The sequence below is a fragment of the Hyla sarda genome (assembly GCF_029499605.1).
Source record: "Hyla sarda isolate aHylSar1 chromosome 1 unlocalized genomic scaffold, aHylSar1.hap1 SUPER_1_unloc_13, whole genome shotgun sequence".
NCBI lineage: Eukaryota > Metazoa > Chordata > Amphibia > Anura > Hylidae > Hyla > Hyla sarda.
Genome location: NW_026607574.1, coordinates 44,706 through 54,921, shown reverse-complemented (window position 1 = coordinate 54,921; position 10,216 = coordinate 44,706).

Below are 10,216 nucleotides of genomic sequence, written 5' to 3'. Positions count from 1 at the left end.
TGTCTTCACCTGTGCACTCCCTATGTATACCTCACTTCCCCTGCACTCCCTCACCGGATCTTGTTGCCCTTGTGCCTAGTGAAAGCGTTCCCTTGTGTGTTCCTAGCCTGTGTTCCAGACCTCCTGCCGTTGCCCCTGACTACGATCCTTGCTGCCTGCCCCGACCTTCTGCTACGTCCGACCTTGCTTTTGTCTACTCCCTTGTACCGCGCCTATCTTCAGCAGTCAGAGAGGTTGAGCCGTTGCTAGTGGATACGACCTGGTTACTACCGCCGCAGCAAGACCATCCCGCTTTGCGGCGGGCTCTGGTGAAAACCAGTAGTGACTTAGAACCGGTCCACTAGCACGGTCCACGCCAATCCCTCTCTGGCACAGAGGATCCACCTCCTGCCAGCCGGCATCGTGACACTATGTAACACCACAGATAACAGTGATAACTCTGAGTACAGATAATGTAGTAGATGTCACCTGCAGTCCTATGTAACACCACAGATAACACAGTGATATCTCAGAGTACAGATAATGTATAGATGTGACCTGCAGTCCTATGTAACACCACAGATAACAGTGATATCTCTGAGTACAGATAATGTATAGATGTGACCTGCAGTCCTATGTAACACCACAGATAACACGGTGATATCTCTGAGTACAGATAATGTATAGATGTGACCTGCAGTCCTATGTAACACCACAGATAACAGTGATATCTCTGAGTACAGATAATGTATAGATGTGACCTGCAGTCCTATGTAACACCACAGATAACACAGTGATAACTCTCTGAGTATAGATAATGTATAGATGTGACCTGCAGTCCTATGTAACACCACAGATAACAGTGATATCTCTGAGTATAGATAATGTATAGATGTGCTCCCATCCCCCACACATAAATATACAGGATACATTATGCATCACATTGATTTACAAGTTTGGATATTGAGCTATTGCTAATTTTTCAATGCGGCGCAATATCAAAGCGGGAAAGTCTCATTGACGTAACGTCCATATCAATGTAGCCGACAAACACTACACTTCAATATATAAAGAGTAAAACACTTTATAATAGAACATATATATATATATATATATATACAGTCCATGGCAATGACCAAACTTCACCCTCCGTTTATGAAGCGGCAATGTCTCACGTACGCCGCATCCATCTGCATTTCTCACAGCATTGTTTAGGGATGGCCGTTCTTGGGTAGGAAAGTGGAGTAGGTGAACGTCTTTTTACTCCATTCATTCATGTGGTGGGAACTGTGTACCTGCACTTAATTTATGACCTGGTGCAGGGCGTGTGATAAATCTGTCGCTGATCACATTACATCAGTTCTCCACTTTGGTGTTTTTTCGTGACTTTTTTTGTGACAATTATGCGACTTACTGTCCACAGTTAGTTGTAAGTGCTCTTTTATTTGGTGGGGGTTAGCGCCCATTTTGTTGGGTTGCGTATGTGACTTTATAAAAAGTATCATTTTCAAAAATCCATGACCACTACAAAAAAATCTACCAAAAACCCGTCTACCACAGCAACAAACAAAAACTCTCCAAGACTTGTCCACAAGTCTTGGAGAGTGATGGATGACACGAGAGGTGATAATCTAAAAATTAAACAGTTCATTAACTGCAGTTCAAAAACAGTGATTTATATTGCCTACTGCCCGTGTCCCAGGTATTACGTAGGAAAAACCATACGGGAATTGCGTAAAAGAGTCCTTGAGCATATAGGGGATATTCGAAATCAGAGAGACACTACAATAGCAAGGCATATGACGGAGTTCCATAGGGATCGGTTATACAGCATAAGATTTAGAGGTATTGAAGTTATACCCCGGTCTCCTAGGGGGGGGGGGGGGATCTTGACCGCTTGCTACTCCAAAAGGAGTGCAAGTGGATTTATAAGCTTAAAACATATACTCCCCATGGACTAAATGAACAACTTAACTTCTCGTGTTTTCTATAGGTGCATGATTATTGTTGGGGTGAGATTTGGTTGGAGGATATAGGCAGACAGGGAAGACCCTAGTGGGCCTCATGAGATAGACCTCCAACAGGTAAGTTAGGGTTGTTTAGGGCATATAGGAGGTTCCAGAGCGGGGCCATCCCTTATGGATGAAGCCGCCTAGGAATAGGGATCATCTGATAGGGTATATTAGGGCGTCCATAATATTCACCTAGGGCCCCGATTTATATTATTCATCTCCCTAAATAGGGATGGATTGCCCGGTTACAACAATTCCACCCTGAAATAATGTTTGCACCTATTTATTTATACATATGCTTAAGGTCTATATGTGTATGTATATCACCTCCATTGAATTGTCTATATATATGTATATATATATATATATATATATGTCAACCGGGTCCTGTGCATTAGCTACTCTAACCATATAATCCACCCTTAACTAAATATATCTATCTATGGATTGTTCCTGTACCATCTAAGGTATAAGTGTATATGAGTGTGTGTGTATGTATGTATATATATGTGTATGTGTATGCATATATATATATATATATATATATATATATATATATATATAAATAGTTTTAAAATTCTCTGCGGGCAGCATTTGTATTTTCCTTGATTTCAACTTAAATGTTGCATAATAAGTGCTTTGACTGTTAGACCTATCAGTTTCTCCATAATAATACATAGAAGCCAATAAACATATCTAATTGACCAGACTAATGTATCTACTGACCTTCTGCATGGACCGCTAATAGTTAATACACGCCCGGCGTGTGCTGGTTACTATGCACCGCCCAGGGACGCGTCGCCTAGGGAAGCAGGGCGGGCGCATCGGACGTGACGTAGCGGTCCCGCTGCATAAGACGTCAGACGCCGTCTTCCCCGGCAGCGCGCTGGGCTGGAAGTCAGCCGGTCTCTTCGCCACTGCGAGAGTGCGCGCTGCCGACATATTCTATATGAAGACTCAGAACTGTAAGTAACTTTGGTTTTGAGATTGTTTGTTTCTCTGCAGGAACCTCCCTGAGGATTTGAATACTGAGAAGGGATATGGTTTTTGTTTTGCAGGGATACCAGCTGGAGGGTTATAAGTGAGTGAGCAAATCTGTGCTGATGATACTACCTGGAAGGGGGCACATATACATGATTGCTGCACGTCTTGTTGGCTGTTATTTTTTATCTTTTGCAGGTTAGACCCCCGCTGGCTGAGGACTTCAATTCTTAAAGGGGCATACCCATTTGGTTTATTATATCCCCTGTATTGAGAGCATATGTGGCAGTAGTGGAGAAGAATTATAAATAATCTCTGACTGTCTGATGGGTCATTGGACTCTGGCATATACACTATTTTTAAGTAACTCGATGTTCTGTTAAACTCCCCTGATGACGTCGTTTAAATAGGCGACAGAAACGCGTTGGGTGAACTAGTCACCAGTAATGGATGACTAAGGGAGTAATTCCTATTATTTGAGTTGTAACTATCATACTCAAATAAAAGAAGGGGAGGTGCTTATGTCTCAGCAATATAGCACTCCCTTGATATATCTTAACAGCTCTCTTTTCCTTATTTTGGTACTTTCTGACATAATACAAGCACAATATTCACATATATGTTGCTTTTATTAATTTTAAGAATGGAAATAAAAGGTAATTTTTAGGCACCTCTTTCACTGGTAATGGTCAGCTGGTGATTATATCATAAATAACACACAATGGGGGAGATTTATCAGAGCCTGTGCAGAGGAAAAGTTGCCCAGTTGCCCATAGCAACCAATCAGATCACTGCTTTCATTTTGCAGAGGCCTTGGTAAAAAAGAAAGAAGCCATCTGATTGGTTGCTATGGGCAACTGGGCAACTTTTCCTCTGCACAGGCTCTGATAAATCTCCCAATATGTTTGATAATAATATCAGATGCTGAGAAAGCGAACTCTATAGTAGATCTACACCTTCCATATCATGTTGGGGATGAATATCATGGAGAAATAAATACGTTTTATTATAGTACGGTACAGGATTCTGTCCTATAACCTTATAACATCAAGTAACATCCCACTACATCATTCTATAAAAATATAATAATAATTGATATATAACAAATTTACTATATTTTATTTATTATGTCTAATGATTTATTCTAAAAAAAAGGCTTCTGGTAATCAAGAGAGAATCAAGGAGAATTCTACCATGTCAGCGATTCTTCAGATGAGGTAATACTCTATAATTAGATTTAAAAAATTACAAAAAATAGCTTGAATTGTAACGTAATAACATATATATATATATATACAGTGGTCCCTCAACATACGATGGTAATTCGTTCCAAACGAGCCATCGTTCTGCGAATCCATCGTATGTTGAGGGATTCGTGCAATGTAAAGTATAGGAAGCTGTACTCGCCTGTCCCCGCCGCTCGGATGGTTTCCCCGCCGCTCCCGATGGTGACGCCGGGCCTCCGCTGGGCTCTCCTGGTCTTCTCCGGTCCTCCGCTGTCTTCTCCGGTCCTCTTCTGTCTTCTCCGGTCCTCTGCTGTCTTCTCCGGTCCTCTGCTGTCTTCCGCAAGGCATAACTGGGCCTGTGTAGCGACGTCATTCCGCCGCTGCGTACGCCATTCCTATTGGATGACGTGCGCAGCAGCGTATTGACGTCATCGGAGAGGGCCGAGAAGACACCTGAAGACCAGCGCTGGACCCGGAGGGCACCCGGAGCATCGTGGAGGGGTAAGTAATACTTACCGCACCACACGGGGAACATTAAGCTGCTATCCGGCAGCAGCTTAAGCATTTTGCGCTGCCGGATAGCACTTAATGCGATGGCCCTGACATAAAAAAGCATCGTATGTCGATTTCATCATATGTCGGGGCCATCGTAGGTCGGGGGGTCACTGTATGTATATATATATATATATATATATATATATATATTTTTTTTTTAGGACTACAATCCTCATTCTGGTACTGACACTGAGGATAGTGAGGAAGAAACAACTACTTCCTCAACTACTCCCACAAGAGAAGAAACCCCGGTAAGTTATATAATTATACATTAACATCTAATATTCACTATCATTTTTTTAAATGTATTTATATATATAAAGTTTATGTCACGATGCCGGCTGGCAGGAGGTGGATTCTCTGTGCCAGAGAGGGATTGGCGTGGACCGTGCTAGTGGACCGGTTCTAAGTCACTACTGGTTTTCACCAGAGCCCGCCGCAAAGCGGGATGGTCTTGCTGCGGCGGTAGTGACCAGGTCGTATCCACTAGCAACGGCTCAACCTCTCTGACTGCTGAAGATAGGCGCGGTACAAGGGAGTAGACAGAAGCAAGGTCGGACGTAGCAGAAGGTCGGGGCAGGCAGCAAGGATCGTAGTCAGGGGCAACGGCAGGAGGTCTGGAACACAGGCTAGGAACACACAAGGAAACGCTTTCACTGGCACAATGGCAACAAGATCCGGCGAGGGAGTGCAGGGGAAGTGAGGTATACATAGGGAGTGCACAGGTGAACACACTAATTAGAACCACTTGCGCCAATCAGCGGCGCAGTGGCCCTTTAAATCGCAGAGACCCGGCGCGCGCGCGCCCTAGGGAGCGGGGCCGCGCGCGCCGGGACAGGACCGACGGAGAGCGAGTCAGGTACGGGAGCCGGGGTGCGCATCGCGAGCGGGCGCCACCCGCATCGCGAATCGCATCCCGGCTGGAGGCGGTATCGCAGCGCACCGGGTCAGTGGATCTGACCGGAGCGCTGCAGAAGCGAGAGTGTAGCGAGCGCTCTGGGGAGGAGCGGGGACCCGGAGCGCTCGGCGTAACAGTACCCCCCCCCTTGGGTCTCCCCCTCTTCTTAGAGCCTGAGAACCTGAGGAGCAGACTTTTGTCTAGGATATTGTCCTCAGGTTCCCAGGATCTCTCTTCAGGACCACAACCCTCCCAATCGACCAAAAAAAAAGTTTTCCCTCTGACCTTCTTGGAGGCCAGTATCTCCTTTACGGAGAAGATGTCCGAGGAGCCGGAAACAGGAGTGGGAGAAACAAGTTTGGGAGAGAAACGGTTGATGATGAGTGGTTTAAGAAGAGAAACGTGAAAGGCATTAGGAATACGAAGAGAAGGAGGAAGAAGAAGTTTGTAAGAGACAGGATTAATCTGGCACAAAATTTTGAAAGGACCAAGATAGCGTGGTCCCAATTTGTAGCTAGGGACACGGAAGCGGACATATTTAGCGGAGAGCCATACCTTGTCTCCAGGAGAAAAAATGGGGGGAGCTCTTCTTTTCTTATCAGCAAACTTCTTCATGCGTGATGAAGTCTGTAAGAGAGAATTTTGGGTCTCTTTCCATATGGTGGAAAGATCACGAGATATTTCATCCACAGCGGGCAAACCAGAGGGCAAGGGAGTAGGGAGGGGGGGAAGAGGGTGACGGCCGTACACCACGAAAAATGGGGATTTGGAGGAAGATTCAGAGACTCTGAAGTTATACGAGAATTCGGCCCATGGTAGAAGATCTGCCCAGTCATCCTGGCGGGAGGAAACAAAATGCCGTAAATAATCACCCAGGACCTGGTTAATTCTTTCTACTTGCCCATTGGATTGAGGATGATAGGCAGAAGAAAAGTTTAATTTAATCTTGAGTTGTTTACAGAGAGCCCTCCAGAATTTTGACACGAATTGGACGCCTCTGTCCGAGACGATCTGCGTGGGCAACCCGTGAAGACGAAAAATGTGTACAAAAAATTGTTTTGCCAACTGAGGCGCTGAAGGAAGACCAGGAAGAGGGATGAAATGTGCCATCTTGGAGAATCGATCAACGACCACCCAAACAACAGTGTTGCCACGGGATGGGGGTAAGTCTGTAATAAAGTCCATACCAATCAGAGACCAAGGCTGTTCGGGGACAGGCAGAGGATGAAGAAGACCAGCGGGCTTCTGGCGAGGAGTCTTATCCCGGGCACAGACAGTGCAGGCTCGCACAAAATCCACAACATCCGTCTCCAGAGTCGGCCACCAATAGAAACGAGAGATGAGTTGCACGGATTTCTTGATGCCCGCATGACCTGCGAGATGGGAGGAGTGACCCCATTTGAGGATTCCGAGGCGTTGGCGTGGAGAGACGAAGGTCTTCCCTGGAGGAGTTTGCCTGATGGAGGCTGGAGAAGTGGAGATCAGGCAGTCAGGAGGAATGATGTGTTGCGGAGAGAGCTCTACTTCCGAGGCATCCGAGGAACGAGAGAGAGCATCGGCCCTAATGTTCTTATCGGCAGGCCGAAAGTGAATTTCAAAATTAAATCGGGCAAAGAACAGAGACCACCTGGCCTGGCGAGGATTCAGCCGTTGGGCAGACTGGAGATAGGAGAGGTTCTTGTGATCGGTGTAAATAATAACTGGAAATCTTGATCCCTCCAGCAGATGCCTCCATTCCTCAAGTGCTAATTTAATGGCTAGTAGCTCTCGATCCCCGATGGAGTAGTTCCTCTCCGCCGGAGATAAGGTCCTAGAAAAAAACCCACAAGTAACAGCATGCCCGGAAGAATTTTTTTGTAGAAGGACCGCTCCAGCTCCTACTGAGGAGGCATCAACCTCCAATAGGAAGGGTTTAGATGGGTCAGGTCTGGAGAGCACGGGAGCCGAAGAAAAGGCAGACTTGAGCTGTTTAAAGGCGTCTTCCGCTTGAGGAGGCCATGACTTAGGATTGGCATTCTTTTTGGTTAAAGCCACGATAGGAGCCACAATGGTAGAAAAATGTGGAATAAATTGTCTGTAATAATTGGCGAACCCCAAAAAACGTTGGATAGCACGGAGTCCGGAGGGGCGTGGCCAATCTAAGACGGCAGAGAGTTTGTCTGGATCCATTTGTAGTCCCTGGCCAGAGACCAAGTATCCTAGGAAAGGAAGAGATTGACATTCAAACAGACATTTCTCCATTTTGGCATAAAGTTGATTGTCACGAAGTCTCTGAAGAACCATGCGGACATGCTGGCGGTGTTCTTCTAGGTTGGCAGAAAAAATCAGGATATCGTCCAGATACACAACAACACAGGAATATAAGAGATCACGAAAAATTTCATTAACAAAGTCTTGGAAGACGGCAGGGGCGTTGCACAGGCCAAAGGGCATGACCAGATACTCAAAGTGTCCATCTCTAGTGTTAAATGCCGTTTTCCATTCATCCCCCTCTCTGATGCGGATGAGATTATAAGCACCTCTTAAGTCCAGTTTGGTAAAGATGTGGGCACCTTGGAGGCGATCAAAGAGTTCAGAGATGAGAGGTAGGGGGTAGCGGTTCTTTACCGTGATTTTATTAAGACCGCGGTAGTCAATGCAAGGACGTAGGGAGCCATCTTTTTTGGACACAAAGAAAAATCCGGCTCCGGCAGGAGAGGAGGATTTGCGGATAAAGCCCTTTTTTAAATTTTCCTGGATGTACTCAGACATAGCAAGAGTCTCTGGGGCCGAGAGAGGATAAATTCTGCCCCGGGGTGGAGTAGTGCTCGGGAGGAGGTCAATAGGACAGTCATAAGGCCTGTGAGGAGGTAGAGTCTCAGCTTGTTTTTTGCAAAAAACATCCGCAAAGTCCATATAGGCCTTAGGGAGACCGGTTACAGGGGGAACCACAGGGTCACGGCAAGGAGAACTGGGAACCGGTTTAAGGCAGTCCTTGAAACAAGAGGAACCCCAACTCTTGATCTCCCCAGTGGACCAATCCAGGGTTGGGGAATGGTGTTGAAGCCAGGGTAGTCCGAGGAGAATTTCGGAAGTGCAACTGGGGAGGACCAAAAACTCAATTTTCTCGTGATGAGGTCCGATGCACATTAGGAGGGGCTCCGTGCGGTAACGCACGGTACAGTCCAATCTTTCATTGTTAACACAATTGATGTAGAGGGGTCTGGCGAGACTGGTCACCGGGATGTTGAACCTGTTGATGAGAGAGGCCAAAATAAAATTTCCTGCAGATCCGAAATCCAAGAAGGCCATAGTAGAGAAGGAGAAGGTAGAGGCAGATATCCGCACAGGCACAGTAAGACGTGGAGAAGCAGAGTTGACATCAAGGACTGTCTCACCTTTGTGCGGAGTTAGCGTACGTCTTTCCAGGCGGGGAGGACGGATAGGACAATCCTTCAGGAAGTGTTCGGTACCGGCACAGTACAGGCAGAGATTCTCCATGCGGCGTCGTGTCCTCTCTTGAGGTGTCAGGCGAGACCGGTCGACCTGCATAGCCTCCACGGCGGGAGGCACAGGAACGGATTGCAGGGGACCAGAGGAGAGAGGAGCCGGGGAGAAAAAACGCCTCGTGCGAACAAAGTCCATATCCTGGCGGAGCTCCTGACGCCTTTCGGAAAAACGCATGTCAATGCGAGTGGCTAGATGAATGAGTTCATGTAGGTTAGCAGGGATTTCTCGTGCGGCCAGAACATCTTTAATGTTGCTGGATAGGCCTTTTTTAAAGGTCGCGCAGAGGGCCTCATTATTCCAGGATAGTTCAGAAGCAAGAGTACGGAATTGTACGGCGTACTCGCCAACGGAAGAATTACCCTGGACCAGGTTCAACAGGGCAGTCTCAGCAGAAGAGGCTCGGGCAGGTTCCTCAAAGACACTTCGAATTTCCGAGAAGAAGGAGTGTACAGAGGCAGTGACGGGGTCATTGCGGTCCCAGAGCGGTGTGGCCCATGACAGAGCTTTTCCAGACAGAAGGCTGACTACGAAAGCCACCTTAGACCTTTCAGTAGGAAACTGGTCCGACATCATCTCCAAGTGCAGGGAACATTGAGAAAGAAAGCCACGGCAAAATTTAGAGTCCCCATCAAATTTATCCGGCAAGGATAGTCGTAGGCCTGAAGCGGCCAGTCGCTGCGGAGGAGGTGCAGGAGCTGGCGGAGGAGATGATTGCTGAAGCTGTGGTAGTAGCTGCTGTAGCATCACGGTCAGTTGAGACAGCTGGTGGCCTTGTTGCGCTATCTGTTGTGACTGCTGGGCGACCACCGTGGTGAGGTCGGCGACAACTGGCAGAGGGACTTCAGCGGGATCCATGGCCGGATCTACTGTCACGATGCCGGCTGGCAGGAGGTGGATCCTCTGTGCCAGAGAGGGATTGGCGTGGACCGTGCTAGTGGACCGGTTCTAAGTCACTACTGGTTTTCACCAGAGCCCGCCGCAAAGCGGGATGGTCTTGCTGCGGCGGTAGTGACCAGGTCGTATCCACTAGCAACGGCTCAACCTCTCTGACTGCTGAAGATAGGCGCGGTACAAGG